General features: G+C 33.8%; 1 protein-coding gene across 3 annotated transcripts in view; it reads right to left on the bottom strand.

The window, feature by feature from the left end:
* LOC106664836 (TWiK family of potassium channels protein 9-like) overlaps nt 1-26939 on the bottom strand; it is a 392977-nt gene that overhangs the window by 36476 nt on the left and 329562 nt on the right. The window lies entirely within an intron of this gene.

The raw sequence follows: 26939 nt of genomic DNA, 5'->3' as shown, positions 1-26939 counted from the left end.
AGGTTTCAGAAAAACATTTTCTTTATCGTGCCAACGTTTCGATCTTTATTGAGATCATCTTCAGGGCCTGGGATTTACAAACATTGTTTATATATAACAATTACATTTTGGATGTGGAAAAGTGAATTTATACAATGCAAAATATATTTTTTATATATGTATACAATGTTTGTATGTAAACAATGTTTGTAAATCCCAGGCCCTGAAGAAGATCTCAATAAAGATCGAAACGTTGGGACGATAAATAAAATGTTTTTCTGAAACCTACATCACACCAGACCGCATCTCACGATTTCTAAATAAATATTAATGGGATGTGTGTCCTTGTATTAATCGGCCGTTGGATAATCAATTACTAATTTTAAACCTATGCTGAGGTGAGCGGCCCCAGAAGAAAAGTCCAAATGCTTCGTTCAAAACATTTTTTTCACGTTTCGGACGTCTCACGTGCTTCATCAGGTACATAATCTACAATAACAGTGAATAAAATTTATTTAAAAAAATCTAAAAGCCTTAAAAATTGAAGTTAAAAAAGTAAATAACATAGAATCTCAAAAATAACATTGATTATTTCAAATTATTGTATGAAACTGCATTTGAACAAGAGTTGAATGTACCAGTAATTTACCATTGTTTTTTTGTTTTTTGTTTTTTTGTGTCAGTAACACCTTTTCCGCCGTCCCAGACCAACAGCAATTTATTAATAGGATGCCTATGTTGGTTACATAATACAAAGTTACTTCCTTTCTCTACAAATTCAACATATATGAACATATTTACTTAATACAATATTTATACTTGTAAATATTAAATAACTTTAATAAAAACACCGAAAATATCATTTGAAAGGCTCACATGGCCTCCTAAATTGATTAACTAATATTAATTTCTTTTATAAGTTTAGAACATGTGATGGAACTTAGTGAATGTAAGAAGACAGGACTAACTCTAAAATATTGACTGTTATTCAATTTTATTGTTTTAGGTATGGATTTATTTTAACTTTTCTTCTGGAATCTTTAATTGTATACAATTCTGTGAGTAATATAATAATACTTTAGCAATCGACTAACGTAATTTTCCTACAGAGTTACATACATTAAACAGGAAAATATTGTGGTGTGTGTTTATGAAAATCAATTTAATAAGGTATCATTGAAGACTCGAAAAGACATAATAGAGCGAGAATTTTTGTGCGTGTATGGCAAAAGATTGTCGAGTTACTTTGAAAATGTCAGTTCATCTAGATATGTTTCTGTCATAAACGTGACTTAGAGATTATTTCAATTTTACACCTTACTATTATTCGATACTGTTGTTCGATCTGGATTGTGTTACCTAAGGTGTTAAGTTCCTTCTACGTAGAGTTACTTTTACGTAACTTTTGGCTTTCGCAAATTAAATTATACGCCGCCTCGACGAGGTCTTTATTTTGAAGAAGCAGTAGAAAATACAGGAAGGAAATATTATACGGCTCTCTCCTTTGAAGTTAGTTTTATTTATTACCGGGTAGAGTAATAGAAAGACATTTTTGAAAAACAGAAGGGACACTTTGTAAAGAAATATGATATATTCGCTGTACCGTTATATAAATTTGACATATTGTATACTGTTGTACACATGTTAAAAGATGTGAATTGGTTTAAAACTATCAAGCTTTGTAAATGTTTATACTATAAAAAAATCTTATACTCTGAATATGTTACGCATTTATTAGAAAATAAAATCTCACAACTGCTCAATTTTTTTTTGGAGAAAATTTGTGTCGTTATGTGGAAAGAAGGTAAAATTACGATTGTTAAGGGGTAAAAGTTCAGGTTGGGTGCTTGTGAAAGGGATAAGAGCGGAAATCCCTTGAAATAGAAGAAGGAGAAGCCAATCCTTCAGTTTCTTATTTCAATTGCTCCCTCGACTCACGCGCTTTTTCTGCCCACTTTTGGAACAAGCTCTTTATAAAACTTCTTCTTTTCTTCATCTTCCATACTGACCGATCGACTTTTATGACGACCTGGATTCTTGCTTGAAAATTAACTACCTCGTGATATTATTTACGTTGGTTTGTTACTTTAGGACTCCTGTCATTATTGTGTAAAACAATTTTGGAAACCTGTTATACTATTTCGCACAATTCAATATAGCCAAGAAAATATCACAATTTTCTAGAATCTACATATTATGTTTAAAAAAATTAACCTTTAAAGAGAGGATGTCAAAATTGGCCTTATGTATTTAGTGATTGGCATTCACAATTTCATTTATATATAAAAATGTTGCGATTTGGTCAATTTTTTTTAAGGGGCATCGTATCTTCTACATTAACCAAGCCAGAGTTTACGAATAAAATTTTTGTGGAAAGAGGAGGGTGTCAAAAATTCCAGGGGTGACGATGGGAGTCGAACCCACGACCATTCTTCCAGCCGAGAGTCTGACACGCTAAACACTTGGCACTTAAATTAGGTCAAATAAAGATAGACTATCTCAGTTCCTTTGTTGAGCTTGCAAGAAATATTTTATTTATCTGGCTTCTATAAATGTCATGTTCATTACTTAAATTCATTGCACTTGAAACCATACTGATAACTCTGTTGTCGACAATACCAATAAAATTATTGTTTTTTGCCCCAGAAAAACATTAAGAGTGTCATACGCCAGGGAGAGAAATACAAATGATTGGTATCACCAAGAAAAAAAAGTAATAATTGTAAAGTCCCGAATCATTCGGCATTGCATCTCTGCATCTTTAAAATGTTGGGGAAGACAACAACCTCCAGTTTTGGTACCAGGGCACACAGGACAGAAGGGCGACGTGGAGGCCGATGAATTGCCCAAGTAAATTTGGATGAGGAAATCTATTGGCCCTGAGTCCTTTTGTGAACTACCAAATAGCCACAAACACGCTCATAATGGGTTAGAAATAAATCTGGTCAATGGGATTGTATTCCAGGACAGATGCATACGAAAAGTTCATTAATGGACCATCGCAGAAACTAACAACACACCTACTAAATCTAGGAAGAAATAGGACTAGAGTGATAGTAGGACACTGCAGACTTCAGAGATAGTTTTTTTTGATATTGACATTCTTGACAGACTACTGGCCTCGTCCAAAGTCGTCCAGATATCCACTTTTAAACTTACAACTATGTAACAAACCATCAAACCACATTATTTTAAAAAAGTCACTGCAGACGGTCTATATTAAACCGAAACGCGTCTGACGAAATAGAAATTCCACGCCTATTGTGGAAAAGACAATTTATTTCTTACCAATCAACTCAGAGATATATGTGTAGACTGTGAGCAGTAGAAGCAAACTGTGATGATATTGCCAGGAAGAAGGAGAAATAGCGGAGCATGTCCTCTGGTACAAAGGCAAGCTTAAAATCCAACTCCTTGGAGAGAAAAAGCCAAGATCTAAAGGTTACCCTCAGCCCAACAAAACTCTGGGATAAAAAGCTTTAAGATTAACAAAAAGCTCTGTATGCCGAATGTAGTGAAGATTGCACACTAGAATAATACTGGTCGCAGTGCGTAAGACCATAAAAAGTCCCTCTCCTTTTAAGGTTTAACATCAATCTTAACCATACCATTAACTAAATATATGTGATGAGTTACCATGATATTCTATATTCCGACGGTAGACGACCACCATTCATACAAATGACCTATTGACTAATAAAACAACCACATTCATAAATCAATCTCGCTACTAAAGATATATACACTTTCTCATTTTTTTATACCCACATACATATGACACTATGTACAATGAAAATCATAAGGATTGCCCGCCAATGCCCACTCGTCACTCGTACCAGGACTATACCATACACATTACTAGCTTAGATGCAGGCCTGGGATATTTCTTCACGATCTGTTTTCTTTCATAGTAATTCATCTAACTTTTTCATCAGTAAATATATTCATGGTAAGAGAAGATAATCTGCAAAGGGATATCCCTGTAACATTAACTCCAGCTAGACAGCAGGCATCGATATCGGGGCGTAGCGTCGTGGTGTTGGATATATGCAGGTATCCCTTCACATCCCAACACGAGACAAATCAGGTCACTTTTATCCCTCTTGAATACTAGATAGTCCTCGGGAGCGGGTATAAAGACCCCATTTTTGCTAATAAATCACTTTCACTTTACAGACATCACACTCTCATCCGTCGATGTGCCTTGAGTTGAGAGATAGTCCCTTCATTCAAGGTATAGTAGATTATATACATAACGTACAGCAATAAACAACTATAATTTTTTTCCTTTTGAAGATTTTTTTCAAATCTAGTGCCATAATTTTTCCACGTTTTCCATTCTAAAAAATGATTCCAGAAAGTAAAAAATCAACTCAAATTAAATTTTCTCTTTTTTCAACAGCTACACGATTTAAAATGTTAGAGCTCTGAAGTATAAACAAGCAGTTATATCTCCAGAACAAATCGATCAATTTTTAAGTTCCTGGTATGATGTTTAGAAAGAAAAGGAAAAAATTCATCGATTCGGTCTGGAGATATTGAAGCTTTACTTGTGTATGTAACTGCTTGTTTGTTTAAAGTTAGGTTTACAATTAGATTTTCATATTTTATTCAATAAAATTTCAATTTACTCTTTGTGTTACCAGTAACATGATAATTTGAAATTATAGGGTTTTGAAACTTCAACATCTCCAGAGCATTTCGATGAATTTTGAGTTTCTTCGATAATTATTTTTAGAATAGAAAGAACTTTCCAAATGTGTGAAAAAATAGGGCATTACATTTGAAAAAGCATTGATTACCAAGTCTGCTTAACGCGCTTTTTATTAAAATGTTAATAGCACCAGAAAGTTCTTAGTGAAAAATGAGGTTTGAAATCATGTTTAGTTTTACAATATAATAGGCTTCGAAAAAATAAAAGATCACAACTTTCATAAAACCATACACAGTATACATTTAAAAATTCTAATTTCACCAAGGTACTGAAAAAACAATTCCAATCTGCTATTTGGCCGAAATTCACACATAAGTCGGCAAGGCTCGTAGCTAATCGCAGGAATAAGGAAGAAAGCAGTCTTTTATTGTTTGCATTACTTATCCTTTAGCATAATGGGCGGTTTCTTTCCCAACAGAAAGTGCCCGTGCATAAGCGAAGTATGGGCTATGTGTAGCTTTGAAAGTAAGGCCCTTTCCTTTCTCGACCCCATCTCAGTGGACCAAGGATCTACCGTAATTTGGGTGAGGACTGTGCTCAGAATTTCTCCATTTATTTTATACGATATTCGTCAATAATCGTATCACGTCTGCTGGGCGGAAAGGATGGGGTGGTCATTGCGTTGCGTCCTCTTTAGCCGCTTTGTCTGCTTCCTCGTTCCCGGCTATTCCTATGTCTAGAACCCCTGATCAGCACGGCCTTCTTCCCATTGAAATTGATTAAAAGAGATTAATTGTTCGTATATTTTATTTCCTAGTGGATTCACATAGGCTTTTGAAATCTTGTCAATAATTATCGTGGAGTAAAGGTTATTTTTAATATATATTAACAATTATGTAAGGATAGGTTATCCGAGGTTGACATACGGACAATTACTTTTGGGCCAAAGCCCGCATATGCATCTGGCATGTAGAGAAAGGTTGTTCGCTGTGTTTCACCTAACTGAAAGGTACAACTCCTTGGCTCCATACAGAGAGAGGTTAGGAAACCAAGAGATATGAAAAACGTTCTTGAGCACAGCAGCGAGTATCTGAATCCCCTGTTCCGATTTTTGGAGGAAACAGTGTTGCTTTATTGCATATAGTAATGATAGTTGTGTTGAGAGTAAATGTATTTATTGGCGTGAATGTGTAGTGTAAGAGGGTTGATGTGAGCTATATTGAATATCCCATTAACCCTGAATAGGTGTAAAGGGTGATGGAGGATTATTGAGTACTCCACCACCTTAGCTGACTGAACGGTATGTAAATAAGAAAGAATGTGTTTAAGAGAGGGCGAGAGAGGGAATGGTTTGGTTTTAGGAACTGATTGCATCAGGGGTGAAATGACCTAGCTGTCGGTAGTCCCTGGTGTCCAACCTCGGCTGGGCAGATAGGACCAAAGTCTGATCCCGTGGTGGGTGATCCTAGAGTACTCTGAACATGTGCGTTGATTACAGGCAGCTCATGTTACAACTTATAAAATATTCAAGGAAACAGCACTATGAAATATGTTACAATAATTTATGAACACTGGATCTAGGTATGGTCTTGAAGAAAAAAGCAAATTCAATTATTGCTGCCAAGCGTTTAAGGTCATCATCAGGGCAAAACAATCTTAAATTTGACTACAGACGGACATATTTAAGGTTTTTATGGTCGATTTCAAATTTTCTTGAAGACCGACTTAGTCATAACACTGCCTAATTACTGTAACAGTGTTGTACGTCAGATGTGATCTTACATAAATCAGTAATCACTAAAAACGTATAGAAATGAGGCCGTTAAACGCAGTAAATTTTTTCATTAAATTTCCTTTCCGTTCCTTTGTTTAAATTATATGATTAAATATATCATTTTAATTTTGAAGACTTCGCTTATTGTACAGAATATATGTGTGGTGATTAGTGACTGTTAGTCGATGATTATTCAGAAATCGTGAGATGCGGTCTGGTGTGATCTAGGTTTCAGAAAAACATTTTCTTTATCGTGCCAACGTTTCGATCTTTATTGAGATCATCTTCAGGGCCTGGGATTTACAAACATTGTTTGGATTATACAAATACATGTAGGATGTGGAAAAAAGTGAATTTATACAATGAACAAAAAATATTTTTTATATTCAACCAAAGGATTTCTACTCACTCAAAGTGTTTGTTTTCTGCGTACGCATATAAAAAAAATTATTTTTTTGCATTGTATAAATTCACTTTTTTCCACATCCTACATCTCCGGCCCTGAAGAGGATCTCAATAAAGATCGAAACGTGTGGTGATTAGTGACCGTTAATCGATATTTATTTAGAAATCGTGAGATGCGGTCTGGTGTGATGTCGTTTTCAGAAAAACATTTTCTTTATCGTGCCAACGTTTCGATCTTTATTGAGATCATCTTCAGGGCTCAAAATGTTTGTCTTCTGTGTAATTGTGTCAGTCTTGCGTGTCGTGTCGAGAGTGCCCAAAGAAAATAAAGAATAAGATAAAGAAAATGTTTTTTTTTTAAAACCGACATCACACCAGACCGCATCTCACGATTTCCTAATAAATAGTTAGATAGATGAGAAATAAATAAAATGTACTGAAATAATGAGATACAAAAGTCAATAGCCCTGCCAACTGAAGCAAGTTCAAAGTGCTCCTTGAAACATTTCTTTCGTTGTGGACCCCTCGTTAATATAATTATAATATAATTTGTCTATGTTTATTCTTTAGTAATGATTTTCCTGCAAAGTATGATTTTTGAGTTCAGGAGATGATGACGAAAAGATTGATTTAAGCCAACTGACAAATGATGCTGATTTAATCTCGATTGTATGCTCTACACATATTAACTTGGTGGCTTTTGAAGACTCAGTTGTCTGGGATTATACGCCATATGTTAATGTTTTCACTGTTAAATGATCCAGCAAATGCATGTTATACATTTATAGTGAGACCTGATCACATAATTTATATAAAAGTTGATATTTTTATACATGTTTTTCTAGTAGATTTTAATGTTAAACTTGTCTTATCCGTGATCCACTATGGTCTATTCTGACTCTAATCTTTGGAATAAATCGGCACTAGGTCGTGAAAACGTGTTGACTCGAGAACCCCCTCGCGGTAAAAAACGAACGGGATAAGATAATTAAATGTAGATTAAGAAATCGTTACGAACAAGGGGTTGTGAACAACTGACGGCTCCTTGATAATAAAGTTATGATAATTGACAAAGTTTAGCCTCCTCCGGCTCACTCTGATAAGAGTAAGATCGCATTAACATGAAACATTCCGTATATTTACATAATATGTGATACAGCGAAGTTGAAACTTGCTGAATTTCATTTTCGAATTCCTTTGACCTACCTCGATTTGCTTGAACGCCGCATCTTTGTACTGCGAAATAAGTAATGCATAAGTTTACAAAAACAAATTATACAAAAAAAAGACACACGAAAAAAAGCAAAATCGCAAATATTACAAATAACATATTTGTTATTGGTTTTATATAAGTTGAATATGCGAATGTGTAAATCAGGTTTGGTTGAATATTTTCCAGCGGGCCACCTTAAAACAGAATCCTCCGGGTGTGTTTATTTAGTAAAAGGTTTTGGGCGGTGAGGTCAGATCTAATTTTCGCTCTTCAGACATGGCAGGGTCGAGTGAATATTGGAAATTCCAGTCTTCACAGGTCGAAGTTTGTGTCAGTTTTTTTGCATCCTTTGAAAAAAAAAAGGTTTTTGTCTCATATTTAGACAAAAGCTGTATGAAACTTAGTTTCTTATATAAAGAACAAAAATCAAATTTTCGCTGTTTGATCATAAAAACACAACTTTAAATAAGTGATACTTTAACATAATGCCATTAATTTCTGGCTAAATCATGACTCGGACGATATTATGACAATAGGATGACATTGTTAATATCATTAGAATTAATTAAGGTTTTTAGTTGAGATGAAAAAAAGTTAATGGCACGAGAGGCCTTGAACACTTTGAAAAATGGCAAAAGGAGGGAAAACTCATAAGGTGGGGTTGAGATGGGGAGTTGATGTCCGAGTGGATCGAGGTCACGATAGCTCAGGTGGTAGAGCAGCGGCGTATCTAGCCGAAGGTCGTGGGTTCGAATCCCTCTCATGCCATTAACTTTTTTTCATCTCAACTAAAAACCTTAATTAATTGTAAAGTATTAATTGGTCAAGCGGACCACGAAATTAGTGAATTTAATATCATTAGAGATGAAACATATTTACGATGGTTTGGTGTATTAAATGTAATTTATTAGGGTGAATAAAGGAATTTCTTCCTTAATATCAAATAATCTGGAGAAGTATAAAACTTATTTACTGCCGTGACTAACGCCTTCCCAAATTATTCCAAGACATATTCAGACCCCTGGGGCTGTTTGATTGTAATTTATTAGCGTGAATGAAAGGCCTTTTTCCCCAATTACCTCGAGTAAAATTGAGAACTCTGAGGGTATGTGTGTGCTAACTCAACTAATATGTATTTAAGTATATATTTTTTATTATTTGTATAACGTATTTTCTTTTTAATATTTGTATATTTTAACTTGACCTGACGGCCTATTGTAAAAATAGAGTATGTGCTAGAAACTGAATAATAAAAGGATAATACAGTAGTACGGGAATAAATCGAGAAGTAGTACAATACCGTAGATTCTTGGGCAGTGTGAATATAATTTATTAGCGTGAATAGTGGGGCTTCTTAAACCATTTTTCCATATAATATGCAATATACTGGGGCAGAAATTGTAATGTATTAACGTGAATAGAAGGGATGTTTTACGATTACCCTGAGGAATATTGAGTTTTCGAGGTCGATGTGAGTGTAATTTATTAGCGTGAATGGATAAGATTTTTTCCTTAAGGATAATTAAATTCACTAATTTCGTGGTCCGCTTGACCAATTAATACTTTACAATTAATTAAGGTTTTTAGCTGAGATGAAAAAAAGTTAATGGCACGAGAGGGATTCGAACCCACGACCTTCGCCTAGATACGCCGCTGCTCTCCCACTTGAGCTATCGTGATCTCGATCCACTCGGACACTAACTTCCCTTCTCAACCCTACGTTTTGAATTTATCTTACCAATCTAGCCGAAGATCGTGGGTTCGAATCCTGCTCGTGCCATTGACTTTTTTATCTCAACTAAAAACCTTAATTAATTGTAATATATTAAATTACGAAATGAGTGAATCTAATGTTTATTTAATGTACAAAGATAGAGACTACAAAAACCGATTTGGTTTACAGGTATATAGTAAGTATAAATTATGGAAAATATTATTAAACATTACTTTACCGAACTCGGTCAGGTTTAAATTAAATGTAATGTAGTGCTGTTGTTTTCCCAATTGGATTTATTAAAATTTGAGGTTGCGAAGTTTCTTTATGTTTTATAATTAATTTAGATGTTTTTTCTGTATTATGAATTATGTTTAATCTTACATTCTGTCTTTTTGACAGTGCTGTTGTAGAATTGCTGTTAGAATTGCATTTTGTTATTGTTTAAAATTCCACCAAAACGATTAATAATATTAATTAAAAGGTGGGGATAGGCCAATACAATATATACCCATGATTCCAACAGAAATGCCTTTCTAATTCAAATGATTGCAATTTTCATTTAAACTGGGTTTTGCAGTAATGATAAAGAAATCACAGGGTCAATCTATTCAATCTATCACCGAAGATCGTGGGTTCGAATCCCGCTCGTGCCATTGACTTTTTTATCTCAACTAAAAACCTTAATTAATCTTAAGGTAACTAGGGTAGCGGGACAGAAGTCTGGGATATGTATATATTTTATTATTATGAATTGAAGTGTTTTGTTTTCAAATACCTCAAGGTATACCCAGTACTTTCGGGCAGTTAGAATGTAATTTATTAGCCTGAACGGAGGGGCTTTTTCTCCAATTACCCCGAAGTATAATCATTGAATCATCTGGATCAGTGTGGATGAAATTTGGTATGGGAATGTAATTTATTAGGGATAATGGAGGATTTTTTCCCAGTCAATGAAAATCGAGTATTCTGAAATGCTGACAAGACTACAATATTTTTAAATTGATGTATTTTTTGTTATATGTACAAATTATTTGTGTTTATCATATTTATATTTTATCTTCTACTGTCAACGTCCTGAGGTAGATTAAGCAAGCAATAAGTTTAAGAAACGAGAGGGTCGATTACCTTAACATGTAAAGTTTACTAGACGTAAGGAGAACTTGGCTGCAGCATTCAGAAAACGAATTAAGAATAAAATGGGAGAAGAAAAGTAAACTAATAGCAAAGAATGAAAGGGCTGCCAATGTGAAATGTATTTTGATAAAACTAATCACGATATAGATATGTAATTATTAGTATTAGAAGTATAGATCACTTTGTCACTTAAGAACACTCTGGATGAAGGTACGGTCTTGAAGAAGAAAGAAAATTCAGTTGCTGCTTGGCAGTAGCTTTTTCGACCTATTTTAAGATCACCATCAGGGGGAAAAAAAATTAAATAAGACAATTTGTTTAATAGGACAATTTAAGGTTGCTTTGCTTTGATGATGACCTTAATAGGCTGAAAGCTTGGCAGTAGCAACTGAATTTGCTTTCCTCTTTAAGACCATACCTCGATCCAGTGTTCGCATAGTAAATTATGTCAGTTGCTTATTGCTAAAACAATCGGTATTCTATTCATTCAGATTTAAATGGTGGTGAAGGAGGTGACGGTGGCCGTAATAGTTAAGGCGATGACAAGGTGCTTATCACCAAGTTAAAGTTTCGTCCCGGGTTCGAATCCAGCGGCCCTGCATTCGAACCCGGCATACTTACATATGAGCTTTTTTCAAAAACAACATCACGAAGGTGACGACCTCTGCTCTTGCGAACCCTCGTAAAAAATAATGCCGAACATTTAAAAAGTTTGGGAAATAAAATTGAAAAATGCTTTGATCAAAATATTTGCCCAATACAAATAGCTTTTCATGTATGAACATGAAAGTAGCGCAGAAAAATATCAATCGTGAACTGTTTACCATTGTTTTTTCTTTTGAAAGAAAGCAACGTGATTTATTAAAAATTAAAACGTTATAAAGTTCAGATGTTGTTCGATTTGTGAATTTAATCTCAGATTTCAGATCTCGATGGAATATGTATACGTTTAAAAGTTATGTTGGAACAATACATGTTATAGTACGTTGTTCTGCTGTCATCGTTTGAATTAGCCTTTTTATTATTAGTTTGATTATTGTAAAAACTATACTTACCGTTATAGAGTGTAAAGGCTATTAATCAGCTCACCTAAAACAAACGAAATAATAGGTTATAATCAATGTAAGCGCATGAAAAGACAAATGTAATAGCGTATGAAAAGACACCTAGTGATGAGAAGAAAAAGGACGTGGGATCACCTATTTTAATGAATCATTTTTGGTTATACTGGATCGCAAAATATAAAAATAAAAAATAAAACTCATATCGTCAGTAGGACAACCAAGGAAACAAAAAATATATATGAAAAAGTAAGTAAATATATTTTGAACATGTTTTTCTGCTTACGTTTTTGCATGTATTTCAAGGTTAAAATAGATTTGATGTTTCACTTAGAATAAAAAAGTAATAAGAAGGATTTTATTAAATCAAATTAGAAGTATAAATGTTTTTTTTTTTTTTTTTTGTGGCATTATCAGGGATGTTCAGCCAGATTCAGGTACCAGTGGCTAACAATCAAAGTAACTATCTATGTAAAGGAATTACTAGATGAATAAATAAATAAGTAGGCTTATAAATATATAAATAATAGGATAAACAACTTAAACATTAATATCACAATTCTTGAAGTATTTGAACAAGGCGTCATAGACCTCCGTGTCACCCTCTGCCAGCAGCGAGCTTAAGTTCAGTGGCCTTTTCACTTGCCCCAGAGCGTCCAATTCTTGCAGAAATTGTTCTCGCTGTGCCTCATATTCGGTGCATTGTAGTAATATTTGGTCAAGGCTCTCTTCTACATCGCACGTTGCGCAGTTTGGCGATGTTCTACAGTTAATCCTATATAAATATGAGCCGCAGATGCCATGGCCAGTTCGGAGTCGTGTAATTGTTGAGAAGAATGCTTTTCCTCTCTCTATTTCTTGAAACCACGGCTTCATTTGTAATGTTGGGAATAATGAACTGTAGAAATTCCCTGCTGAGCCCGTATCATACCAAATTTGCCACTTTCTGCACACGTCTCTTTTGATATTCTTTGTCACGTCTCCGATGGTTAGCTGCATAGTCGTGGGAGAACCTTTAATGGTTACCTCCTTGGCTAACTGGTCGACTCTCTCATTATGTTCTATACTTGCATGCCCTTTTATCCAGCATATTACAATGTTTTTGCCTTGATTCCTTAATTTGAAGGTTAACCTGACAATTTCGATTAAAATGTATTCATACTTATTATGAAAATTGAAAGTGCGTAGCTGGCATATCGTGCTGAGACTGTCCGTCATAATCCCAATTTTTTTATTTGGTATCTTCGCGGAGTATTCCAGCGCTTTCTGTATGGCTATACCTTCTGCTGTGTAAGAGCTAACCAGATTAGGACGTAGGTGTTCCTCGTGATACCTGTTCAGGTATAAATGTTTATAAAAACCGAAAAACGCTTGTAAAGTAGTTCGAATGTTTTTGAAAAAACATTTTAATCTTTTGAATTCGACATTTTTTGTAATGAATTAGTCGAAGTTTCCTCCGAATTTTTATTTTTATTTAAAATATTTTTGCTTTTTTGGATTTTATCCAAATTCATCACTAATACAAGAGATGAAAAGAATATTTTTTCTTCTTTTAGACTATATCAAATATGTTTATTCGGAAATCGTGAGATGCGGTCTGGTGTGATGTAGGTTTCAGAAAAAAATTTTCTTTAACATTGTTTCGATCTTTATTGAGATCATCTTCAGGGCTCAAAGTGCTTGTTTTCTGCGTAAGTGTGCCATTCTTGCGTGTCGTATTGTGAGTGCACAATCACACATCACACAGACCGCATCTCACGATTTCCGAATAATCATCGACTAACGGTCTCTAATCACCACACATAAATCAACTATGTTTAGATTTTACATATACGCGAGAAAAATAAAGACGAAATCAACAAAAACCAATCCAACATTGTATTTTTTAACTCAGGTTTAATTTATTTGCAAGGACTCTGTCTATTAACTATTCTAGAAAAAATAGCATTTTTAATTGCTACAGAAAATTGAGTTTAAGATCTTTAAAGGGTGCTTAAAACGAATTGTTAAGTGAAAAGTGTAATTAAAAAATTGTTGGCTTTCTATAATGCTTGCCTTTCAGTTTGTGTAACTTTCTATCTATCTACCTATTTCTCTCTCTCTCGCTATAGAGATATATATATATAATATCATTTAATACGATCTAGCTTATTATTTTCGTATTCTAGTAAAAGAAGTAAATAAAAAAAATCGACTGATATGTCTATAAGAACTTTGAAATATATGCAAAACAAGGCAAAAATGCATATTAAAAAAAATACTGTCGAATATTTTTCACGTTATTATCACCAAAAAGTGTCATCACAATCGGCAAAAGTAAATGATTTTCTTTTCTCTACTCTTTGTATTTTTGTTGGTATATATTTTTCAACAGTCTAAGCAAAAATTTAAGCCATATTCCTCAGTTAACAAGTTCTAAGTATGAGGTGCAAACAAGTTTTGATAACCCAACAGATCCAATTACATTAGAAGTGAAATCAAAGCATAGTCCAAAAACGTGACTTAATTACTCCAGAAAACTAATTAACGTCGCAAACACCATAACGGATCATTGTTATTCTGCTTGTGAGTAGAGAAGTTGGGGTGGGGCTTTCTTTCAACGGGAAACGCGCCAAGGACTTCATCAATCTTTATATGTTAGTCGCCAGAAGTGTAACAGGTTCTCGTCTACTGTATTGTTAATAAGGAGATGAGTGATGGTTCAACCTCGTCTGGTTTGAAAAATGAAAACGCCATGTGTAATTATACGATTTTGGTCTCTTGACACACGACAGCGAGAAGGGTCCTGGCGCGTCAATGTTTAAACGGGTCTCATGTGTGCTTTCAACAATTTTTTTTGTGTTCGAGTGTCATCCCGGTTGAATATGAAAGTTCAAAATAAAAGGGGTTTTATTTGTACTAATGTGACTCTTTGTTTCCCTCCACAACGGACAATACCAAATTGTAAAAAAAACACACACACACACAAAACAGCTGATTAAAAGTAATCAATGGTATCTGAGAGTGAAAAATATTTTGTTCGGGCTCGAGATAACAACATATACGGGCGGAATACCGGCGAAAATCTGTTTTCCTCTCTTGTTATAAAAATTACCCATTCTGCTCTCATCTCTATAGGTTTTCTTCCCGTTTGTACGTCCTAACCAGAAGGCAAGGATAAGCCGTTCGAGACCATAATCCAAGATAAGACTTTCATTTCTTATGGCATTATCAGTTTTTCGAGTATCGAAAGAGAGCGAACAAGATTGGAATTGCGATTAGAGAGGAGGGAATCCGGGCAAAACATTAAAAACAATTATCTAATATATTGTTAAAATCGATAACATATAGATTCTTTTTGATTTAGAAAAGATTTTAGAAAAGAAGAAAATATTAATGAGTGTTACAACTCAACAAAATAACAATCTTGATAAATTATTTCCAATATAACTTTATATGATTGCATAATTATATATAAGAAATAAATGATCAGGGATGAAAGGGATGAAGCCAATACATTTATATGCAAAAAAAAAAAAAATCCGCCCAAAATTGTTCATTAATATAACTTGGTTTGTGCATGTTTTTATATATTAATCAAGGGTTCACGTTTTTTAACGTTTAGTAATTGAGTCTTTGTCTACAAAAGTAAAAAAAATGTAAATTACTAAAGAAAGTGAAAAATTAAAAAAATAAATTAAAAAAAGACGGACAGATAAAATTTTAACACATGAGATGCAAATAACTTAGCTTTTTGCATTGATTTGTCTATATGTTCTTTCAGGTGATCTTTTGATCTAGTTTCTCTGCTTATTATCTTTACAACCTACCTATTCAACGCCGTCCTACGTACAACCCCACCTGGTGGAAATTTTCTTCCATCAGGATGTTCCCAAAACCTAAGAAACCAAATCACCTTCCTAGCTCCTGCCGACCCGTCAGTCTTTTGCCCATTATTGGCAATTACTGGAAAAGCTCCTATTGATCCGCTTGTCCAAGGAAATTCCTAGAAACACAATTCCCCATCACCAATTCGGCTTTCGGAGTTGCCACTCAACTGTACAACAAGCACATCGCATAATCGAAGTTATTTCCACATCCCTTGAACTAAAACAGTATTGCACGGGTGTGTTCTTGGATATACACCATGCCTTTGACCGAAAATGGCACTCTGAGCTGCTGTGGAAGCAAGAACATCCTACCAGCAATCTATTGCTTTATCCTAAAAGCCTATCTCAACGATCGTTACTTCCAAGTATCCCACAGAAATTTATTGTCTCCTATCCATCCTATCTTAGCAGGTGTCCCACATGGCAGCGCGCTCGCTCCTTTCCTTTATTCAATTTATACCTCCCCCTCCCAGGTTGCGTAGAACAACCTAACATTATCACCTTCACCTTTGCCGATGATACCGCAATCCTTTCTCCTGATAAAGATCCTGTCACGGCTTCCCGTAATTTTCAAAATCACTTAAACATCCTAGAATGCTGGCTCCGTCAGTGGAGAATCAAAATCAACGAAACCAAATCAACAAACATAATATTTACCCTAAACAAGAAAACGCTCCCACCAGTACACCTCAACAACGTTCCCATCCCAATTGCGAACAATGGATACACGACTTAAGCGCAAAGACTGTAGCATACGATTTTTTTTGCTTAAACGACTACTCGACAGATGATCAAAACTCACAAACAAACAAAAGAAAACTTTACATTGCCCTCCCGGCCCCCATTCGACATACCGACTTGAACTTTACGGGACTGCTAAGCGTTCCAACCTCAATCGAATCCAATCCCTTCAATCTAAAATCCTCAGAACAATAGTCAACGCCCCTTTCTATGTATCCAATCACATCCATACCGTCCTAAATGTCCCTCTTATTACCGAGCTAGCCCAATCCCGCTACAAAACGTTCCATTCCAAACTACCCTATCATCCGAACCCTTTTGTCAAAAACCTGTCATCCACCTCTTTACCTAATAATCCAAACAAAAAACTGAAGCGTCGGTGGCCCCGCGACAACCTTAACACTTGACATCGGTCTCCTTGGATGGAGTACATCTCGCCCATCGTATTGATGTACTAACGGCTACCATCACTGGCTGGTAGCTGTTCAAGCTTTCATGTTACCGTTAATATGTAAATATTATGTTTTACTTGTTGCGTCGAAGAATGCAGTTGTAAAAAACAAATAAAAAGTAAAAAAATCAGCTAGCTTATATACCAAAGATGTATTTGTTGGGATCGAACAAGATAAAGCAAATTTTAGCAATTAGATTTGCAACCTCAACTAATTTCCTTTGCCCATTAGATCATTTTATTGCATGCTTAGTGTAAAGCCCCAATCTACGTGTACTTAAAGCTAATTAAAATTACTTTTTGGTAAGTACTTTTGAGTACAATTTACATGATGAGAACAAAATTATGTCTTTGAGACGATGTGATTATTATTTTTGCTTTGAGAAAAGAACTATTGTCCTAGATGCTAATTATGAAAGGTCTGATATTATGTTTAATTATAAAATGTTGTTACTTTGAAATGTTGTCCGCAAATAACATCAATCTTTACATACATCCGTCTATATTTTTAAAATTATTTAAAAAAAAATTTTCCCGATGAAATGATGGTACATACTATCGAGTTCTTGTCATTTTTAATGAACATACTTTTCAAGCTTTTGCTTTATTCATTTAAGGAAGGAAACCATTACGAGGAAGTATAATGGTAAGTAAGTTTCTGACGTTCTGTCTGTTTGGAACAATTTATCTTTATTAAACTGACTTTCTATTAGGTGGAGTTTATAATACATGGATGATTTAAATAATTTTAAACATTTAGAAAAGTGAGAAAAAAGTTTTTATGTTAATAATATGAGTTATTTTTACTTTTGAAAACATCACCTAGCAGCAGTGTGATTCTGGTAGTATTCTAGTACCAGAGTTATGTTATAAATAACCTAGAAGAAGCTATTTTTTTAAATTATTAATATTCGAATTTTCCAAAGTTGCTCAGTGGTTATAATGATTTAGTTATTTGGTAGTTATGGATCAGCTCTTTTCAGTGTTGGGTCTGTGTGATTTTTGGGAAGTCAAGTTTCTTTTATAAAGCTGGACGTCGTGGAGTACGACTGTCGATGTCAAACTGTTTTTTAACTTTTCATTATGTTATGGTATTCATAATGCTTTGGATGCTGGTAATGATGTATGTGAGCTGTTTTTAATTGTATGTTTATGAAATTATTTTAATCTTGAACGTTTATGTTGTCACATACATGATTATATATATAATAGTATATTTCAATAAACTGTTATAACAAAAGGGTTTTTTTTGTCTTCTCCTTTGGGAACCTTCACTTTTACCTTTTTTTTCCGTTTTTGTGAGGAGGAGAGCTTATTACCCAGAACTCTGCCTTATTTACCCCTGGTGGTGGTAATGTGGTAAGTGCTCCTCACAATGTTTATACATTACCAAATTTTCGATTATGTTCAGGTTTCTTTTATTTTTCATCTTTCAATCAGGGCTCATGTGGGTTTCTAAAAGGTAAGTCGCGTAGTTTGATTTTCCGCCATTGTCCCAACATGATCTTACATATTTTTTGTATCAGTCTTTTATTTTTCATCCTGTCTGTATTTGTCTAAACGTTGGCATGTTATGGCGTAGATGTCATTTTTGTCAAGTACCAAGGGTAGGTTTGGCCATTTTTCGTGATATTCGGTGGTGTTATTATCTCTAATTTGTTGAATAGATTTGTTAATATGTACGATTTTTCTTAATGCATGGGGTATACCCTGTCAGTTTTTGTATATGCAGTTTTTAATTTTTTTATATTGTGTTTATGTTGTAGGCATTATTGCATGTAAAAGGTTTTTCTCGATTTTCGTTCGTTTTCGTATGAATTTTCTAGCATTGTATAAATTCTTATTTTTTTCACATACTACATGTATTTGTAAAATTTAAACAATGTTTATAAATCCCAGGCTCTGAAGATGATCTCAGTAAAGATCGAAACGTTGGCACGATAAAGAAAACGTTTTTCTAAAGCCTACGTCACACCAGACCGCATCTCACGATCTCAATAATCATTAACTAACTAACGGCCATTAAATCCCACATATTTATTTTAGTGCTGACATTTTGTGTCGGAGGGCCTGGTTTGAATCAACTTGTATGATGATGACGGTCGCTGTCGGTTGTTTGTATATGTCGTATTGTACTTTGTTGTCGGTTTAATTTATTTTAAGATCTAGGAAATTTATACTGTCGATGTTTTATATTTCTTCCGAGAATTGTTTTTGTGTAAGGGGTTGATGTCTATTAGTATATTATTCATGTTAGTGTTTTTAACGTCTACAATGGCACGTAATTCGCCAACGTACCAGTCAAACAAGCTGTCATGTAAAAAGTCGTCAAAATTTCAGGTTATCCTCTACACGTCAAATTTGATTAAAAAGTCCCTACTACGTAAAATCTTTTTTTATATTGTTTAGTCTGTACATTCCTTTTAGGTGATGTTTTCATGTTAGTTTAATTGAAGTATGTCGTAACAGTGGTTAACCGTTTATTTAAGTACTAAAATCGGTAGTTATTTATTAATTGTTGAACTAGTCAAAATTGTTTTAATATTAGCATTATATCTGGAAGTTTTACCTGGATTTAAACTATTTCCTGGATGGAAATTTGTAAAATTTAGTTTATATTTAATTCATTATATTTTCAAACTGAAGTTAAAATCATTTCATTTCACGTTTAAAAGGCTTCTTCCTTCCGGATGGAAGGTCCTGATTTTCTCTTAGCTCCGTTCTCCTTTAATGATCGTTACCGCAATGAAAATACTCTTTTAACGACTCGTGTTCTCTTAATCAACTTACAAGTTGATGAACTCGAATTTATCGATTGCGTAAAACAATTTCTGTCTGTACCGCTTACGCTTATTTTATCTAAAATCAAATAAGTGCACCGGATTTTTAAGAATATAATTCAGTTTGGGTCATTTCTTAAAAGTGTAGAGAGCAGATTTTCGAGAGAATTTTGAAGATTATTGAAACTTCACTAATTTCGTGGTCCGCTTGACCAATTAATATATTACAATTAATTAAGGTTTTTAGTTGAGATAAAAAAGTCAATGGCACGAGCGGGATTCGAACCCACGATCTTCGGCTAGATACGCCGCTGCTGTACCACTTGAGCTATCGTGACCTCGATCCACTCGGAAACTAACTTCCCATCTCAACCTCACCTTTTGAATTTTCCCTCCTTTTTGCCATTTTTCAAATGTCGTGTAATCGGCGACAAATGAAATGGCCACGGAGAGCTTTAGTGAAGTATACTTCATTTTAAATCATTAAATTCACTAATTTCGTGGTACGCTTGACCAATTATCTAGTGTATCTAGCCGAAGATCGTGGGTTCGAATCCCGCTCGTGCCATTGACTTTTTTACCTCAACTAAAAACCTTAATTAATTGCAATTATTGAAACTAATGAGACAGGTATTTATACTTACTATCGTAACTTATCAGTTTAATTACACAAATAGAAAACTTAAAATCTCAGATTAAATTTTTGCGTTTTGGTGTAAACTATTTGTTAATTGTCTTTGTAAAAAAATATAACATTACACAATTATATACGTGCCTTTTTTAAAGTCGAAATTTTTCTAGTATAATGTTCTACTAGTGGTCGTTTTTCGGTAGTGAAATTCAAAATTTATATCAAGATCGCCCTCGTACACATTTTCCTACCGGCTGACGATTCTGGTTATTTCGCTCTTAAAGCCAAGTTGGAAATTGTAATAATGAAATTTCTTGATTCCAGGCTTCCGCGGCCGAGATAATTAAACCAATTACGCTTCTCTGTACCGTTCTCGACCGCTTTAAAAGAATTCGTTTCTGAGACACAACCCTGAGTCGAGCTAAAAATCTGCAAGCTGCTTTTGTCAATGTTTAACTCATCGGCAAAAAATATAAATATTCTTAACTTTTAAAAATGTAGTTTGGTTTTAAGGTAAAAAATTATACTTTACTTATTACAAGATATTTTTTTATAATTATTTTAAATATTTTGCGTTGAGTGTTTGGACCAGTTTAATCATCATAAGCACTGTAGAAGAGTTTTTGCCAACATCCCAAATATCCTTACTTAAACCTAAGTTAACCTAATTCTAAGTAAACTGAACCAGCATATTTCAAGACGTTTTAAGTTTATTTTCGATAAGCCGTAAGCTTTTAAAACATAGCTAACGAGAGTCATTAGTACAATTACCGTTAAGATTAAATAAATTGGATTTTACCAGATGTAATATCTTTTTGAAGGATTTAGCCGTTTTAGACATAGATATGTTTTTCAACTGGATACATACATTTCTTGTATGACCATTTGTGCTTAATCGATTTTGAATTACCGTGGAGTGTGGTCGGGTATTACGTAAAAAAATATACAAACGTGTACTCAAACATTTTGATAATAATGAAAAACAATTAAATGAAAAACCTACTTAACGACTTTTAAACCATTGCTACTTAATGAATAAAAAATAAATTAAGGGCATTTTTCATTATTTTTATTATTAGCTCATTTTTAAATAATAATAATAAGTGGGAAGTTTATGGGCCAACAAACAGCTGAGGTCATCGCCGGCCCTCTACGTGTTTTCCATCTTTTTCTTTTCTTTCGCGCATATTTTGTTTTAAACTGCAGCCATTTGAGCATCTCGATCTGGTTACTGACTCTCTGATTTCAGATATATACTACGTTGATATTCTAGAATGCTAGTCTCTCGTTTGTACCTCAGGTTGTCAAATACAGAATAAAAACAAAACATACAATACATATATATACATCACCACAAACATAGATGTCTGGTCACATTCATTCCCCCAGAGTACTCGATATTCCTCGGGGCGGGGTTATAAGCAACCCCTTCCTTTCACGCTAATAAATTACTTTTACTCTCCAGACGTCATATACTCACCCCAGAGTACTTGATATTCCTCGGGGCGGGGTTATAAGCAACCCCTTCCTTTCACGCTAATAAATTACATTCATTCCGATAAATTAACACAAACACAACACTCGATAGAAACATAGAGGTCTGGTCACTTTCACTCCCCCAGAGTACTCGATATTCCTCGGGGCGGGGTTTAATCACCCCTTCCTTTCATGCTAATAAATTACATTCATTCCAATAAATTAACATAAAGTCAAACACAGACACAACACAAACACATAAAACTATATACATTTAAAAATCCCTATAGCCCTGAGGTACCGGAACAGCGATCTGTGCCCGCTGCCGTGCCCCAAGACTACGCACAGGTCCGATGATATGCCAAAATATTGTCTATATACATCAAGCTTTCTGCACATGAAGAGGTGCTCGACCGTTATTCTATCCTTACATAACGGGCACCTACGCGGTGAATAAATGAAAATATATATCTGACTTTATACCCTCAAAATTTGATATAAAAAGATCAATTTTACTGTGGTATAGGCAAATTAAAATGTACAAACAATAATTTGTTGAAGACGACCGGAGTAGTCAGTAATGAAGTATTTTAGAAAAAGGCTTGTTCAATTTTTGCTGACGTTTCAATCTTTATTCGGGTCATCTTCAGGGCCTGGGTGAATTGCAAAACATATGTTGATTAGAAAAAATCATATAAAGATGTAAATATAAATTTTGAACCAAGTATTTCATATTCACATAAAATGTGGTGCTATCCTCGTGGTGTCATATTTGTTTCGTGTGAAATTGTTGTGAAATGTGAATTTGTGTTCTGCTATTTTTATATAATTGTGACAAGGTGGGGGACGCGGTAACGAATCATGATGACGCGAATATACTTCGAAACGTCGGTATAAGAATGAAAAAGTTGTTTTTCTAAAATACTTAATTCCTGATCGCTCCTCACGACTTCAACAAATTATTGAACAACCGGTCACTAAAAAATCCCGCTTGTGACCGGGGACTGACTTTTTTATCTCAAACAAAACCTTAATTAATTGTTAGAGTTAGAGTTAGAAACGTTTTAGGGTTAACGTTTGTTTTTATGTTAGGGCGGGTTAATTTACGTATGCATGATTTGATGTTTTTCCGTTTTACATTTTTTTATATTTAAAAGCCTAGATGGTTAGACATACAGATATTTTTTAACGTGTTTTTTACTTTATTTGTTGCTGCAATTTTTTTATCAGACGTATGTTACAATACAGTTAATACAAAAATATTTTTGTATTATTACTGCTAAAGAGATTAATGGAAAAATAAGTAAATCGTTGAATGGTTTAGCTTTGGGGTTTAACTTAACGGAATACAATACGAGTAATTTACCCTTGTGTCTGACATGAATATGTGGTTATCGAACCTAGTGACCATGTAAAATGCCTAAGAAAGGCAGTGAGGGCAATGGAGCGCAGTATATTGAACATCAAAAGTATTGGAAAAGAGAAATGCACATGGATCAAGAGGAGAACCAACACAAGCGGTAGTACTTTGTAGAACTGGTCACTTAATAATAGGCTCCATAATGGACTATACGTCAAAGCCAAAACCAGCCATAGAGGCAGAAATGAATTAATGAAAACAAGTAAGAAATAATAAAATAAAAAATAGAAGAAATATAAAGGAGCGTCTAATTTTAAGAATAGAAAGGCACAGTTCCATCACGTGTTAGAAAATATAAACAAAATAACAAGTGATTTCTTTTTTCATTAACAATTTAAATAATCGATAAAATATGTACGTTATGAACTATTTAAAAAATATGTTTACATATAATTTTTGACTTACATATGTGATTAGTAAAAAATTACTATTTAATAAAACTTCAACGAAAAAAGTCAATATTTTATTATTTAATTGTCCAAAAGTATTCTCAAAATAAAATAATCATCATGAACTCTAACATAATATACATAATATATATATATATATATATATGTACATAATATACGTAATAATATATCACAGGCATACCGGATATGAGAAGCAACATTTTCAAATATAACCCTACGGTTTTGAATACATATTCTTAAAGTGTATATATTTTTTTAAATAAAATTAAGACCAAATCTAATGTACATGCTATTACATACTTAAAATAATCATATCTCGGGAAATGTTTGATCAATTTCGATTAAATAAAATCCATTTTTTATAAACTCTACATATCTACTTTACTAACAGGCATAAGAAATATGAATTTTGTTGGAATAACAAAAGTTGATTGTGATACTCTGCATATGTGCAATAGAAAAGTTTTAAAAAAATGAGATCTTATAAAAGATAAAGTCAATTTCTTGCTTTGCTTAAAATAAAAGTGGCTAGGCTGTATGAAAAGGGACACTTGGTATAAATTGTTAAATTCTTGAAAACAAGATTGAAATATAAATTAATCCATATTCGCTTAGTGTCATAATTGACCATATTAACTATTACAATTAATCTTTTTTTATCTAAGGTTTTCCGTTTAGGTGAAAAATTAGCGTCAGCGGGATTCGAATCCAATACGCACTCAAATGGTTAGAGCAGCGGCGTATTGAGCCGAAGGTCGCGGGTTCGCATCCTGCTCGTGACACTAATTTTTCATGTGTGATGTTTAGTGAGCGTTAGTTGATGATTATTTGGAGAGCGTGAGATGTGAGACGTAGGTTTAAATAACATTTTCTTTATCGTGCCAACGTTTCGACCTTTATTGAGTTCATCTTCAGGGCTCAAAGTGTTTGTTTACTACGTAATTGTGCCATTCTTGTGTGTCGTGTAGAGTGTTTAATACGAATAAAATATGATTGGTTTTTTAATCAAGTCTGCCAAACGTCTTAGACAAGAAACAGTTTTACTTCGTCGAATGTTTTATCCCTTGAACAGCTATCTCGTCCAATGCCAGAAAGATAAAATAAAATTCTTCATACAGTCTATGTTTACGTATTTTTGAAAAAAAAAATGTTGGCATTACTAATGGCACAGTAATACTACGTGTTCATAGTGCCAGTGAGATATTGAATTCTCACTGGTACTCTCAACACGACACACAATAATGACACATCTACACGGAAACAAACACTTTGAGCCCTGAAGATGAACTCAATAAAGATTGAAACGTTGGCACGATAAAAAAAATGTTTTCTAAAACTACTTGACACCAGACCGCATCTCACGATATCCAAATAATCACTAATTTTTCATATCAACCAAAAACCTTACATAAAAAGAATAATTAATGGGGTTTGAATTACATTTATGTACGGATAATTTAACAATATCGGTTCATAATTTATTGTAAGATTTATCAATCACGATTATGAGGATACGTTGCGTGGTGTTTGGTATTCCACAACCACCACAACCTTCTTTTCTTCCATACCTACTTTTATAGATACTTAGTTCAGTTTACATGAATTGATCTTTCTTTTAAGAACTAGCTGGTAATTGAGTGCCATCAATGAAACTTTTTCTCTCGGTGTCCAATGAGCGGTTGCTTCGAAAATAATACGGATCGAAAAAGCTGCTCTAACCACTTGAGCTATCCTGACTTCTACGAGCTCAAGTGGTTAGAGCAGAGCGGCGTATTGAGCCGAAGGTCGTGGGTTCGAACCCGGTCGTGACAATAATTTTTCATCTCAACCAAAAACCTTAGATAAAAAGAATAATTAATACGGTCAATTATGACCAGTACGCTTAATTGTTCTAACTCTTTTGTTTTAATAAAACAAGTTTGTTTCGAATAGACTGATTATTTCCAAAACGATATTTAATTAAAAAAATTAATTTTTTTAAAATAAAGATTTTTCGTTTCAATTTTTTAAAATCACCCAAACAAACCTTTATTATTTTAACGCACTAAAATATGAAAGATTTAGGATAAAAATTATGATAACAGTTCAAATGAAATGATCTTTCTTTTAAGAACTAGCCGGTCATTGAGTGTCATCGCTGAAACTTTTTCTCTCGGTCTCGTTTGCTTTGCATTCGAAGATAATATGGATCGAAAAATAACAATTTTACACTACGTAACCATGGGTTTTCCAGTTTTGGGGAGGGTTCTTTAACCATGAATTTATTATGCTTGGCACCTCTAGAGTTAGTCCATTACTCCTTTTGTTTTGTTGCAAAACGGATGCTATTGTTATATTATTGTTATTAATATCAAATCTCAGATGAAATAAATTTGATATAATATTACAACTGCTGGATTTTCGTATTATTTTGTGTAACGACTGAAAAAGTTCATGATTTGAGGTACATTTCTGAACGTTTCTCAAATTATTGGTTACTATGTGTTTTTAAAGATCTATTGTTGTAAATTGATAATTCCAAATGTTATTATTTACATCAATACGAAATATTAACCTTCATCTGTTTTAAAATCAACAGTGTGTATAGAATAAATTACGGTATTAATCTAATTTAGTTTTTTAAAAACGCACAAAAGGCAACTGGTGTTATTAGATAAAGAATTCCCTTTTTTCGTACTTGAATAAATAAATACGTTCCCAAATAAACAGAAACCCCCCTGTATATTTCAAAACGAATTTCTTATTTATTCAGTCACGTAAATAAGCCCCGACTAAATTCTAAAATTTATGAAGGCCCAGTTCTAAGCGCCATCCAACCCCGATGTATTAATATGATAATGTAATAATATAAATGTTAATAATATGTAATTTTCTACGTTGCCAAAGAGAAAGAGAGAGAGAAAACTGTAAAAGGGTAAAAAGGATTGTGGAAATGGGTCCTGAGCCGTTGCACTCAAACCTTTTCACCTTGAATGTGAAATTTTCCTGACAAAGCTGCTTGAACGATAGGTCTATTTTCAGTAAAAATAAAAGACAAGCACCACAAAGTACAGTTTATCGGTGGTGAACCTTTCAAATGATGCTCATTTATTTAAACATCGAATGTCGTCTGTATTTGATATGGTTTGGAAAAGTTACCCAGGACGAGGGCGCGTCGTAAATCTCTTTTCAATGCAAATGCCGTCTATTATTAACGAGTGTAAAATATATTCTGTCGATGCCAT

Source organism: Cimex lectularius, unplaced genomic scaffold (assembly GCF_000648675.2).
Source record: "Cimex lectularius strain Harlan isolate CLEC.00 unplaced genomic scaffold, Clec_2.1 scaffold208, whole genome shotgun sequence".
Taxonomy (NCBI): domain Eukaryota; kingdom Metazoa; phylum Arthropoda; class Insecta; order Hemiptera; family Cimicidae; genus Cimex; species Cimex lectularius.
The sequence above is the reverse complement of the archived record's forward strand: the minus strand, read 5'-3'. Positions and strand labels throughout refer to the sequence as shown.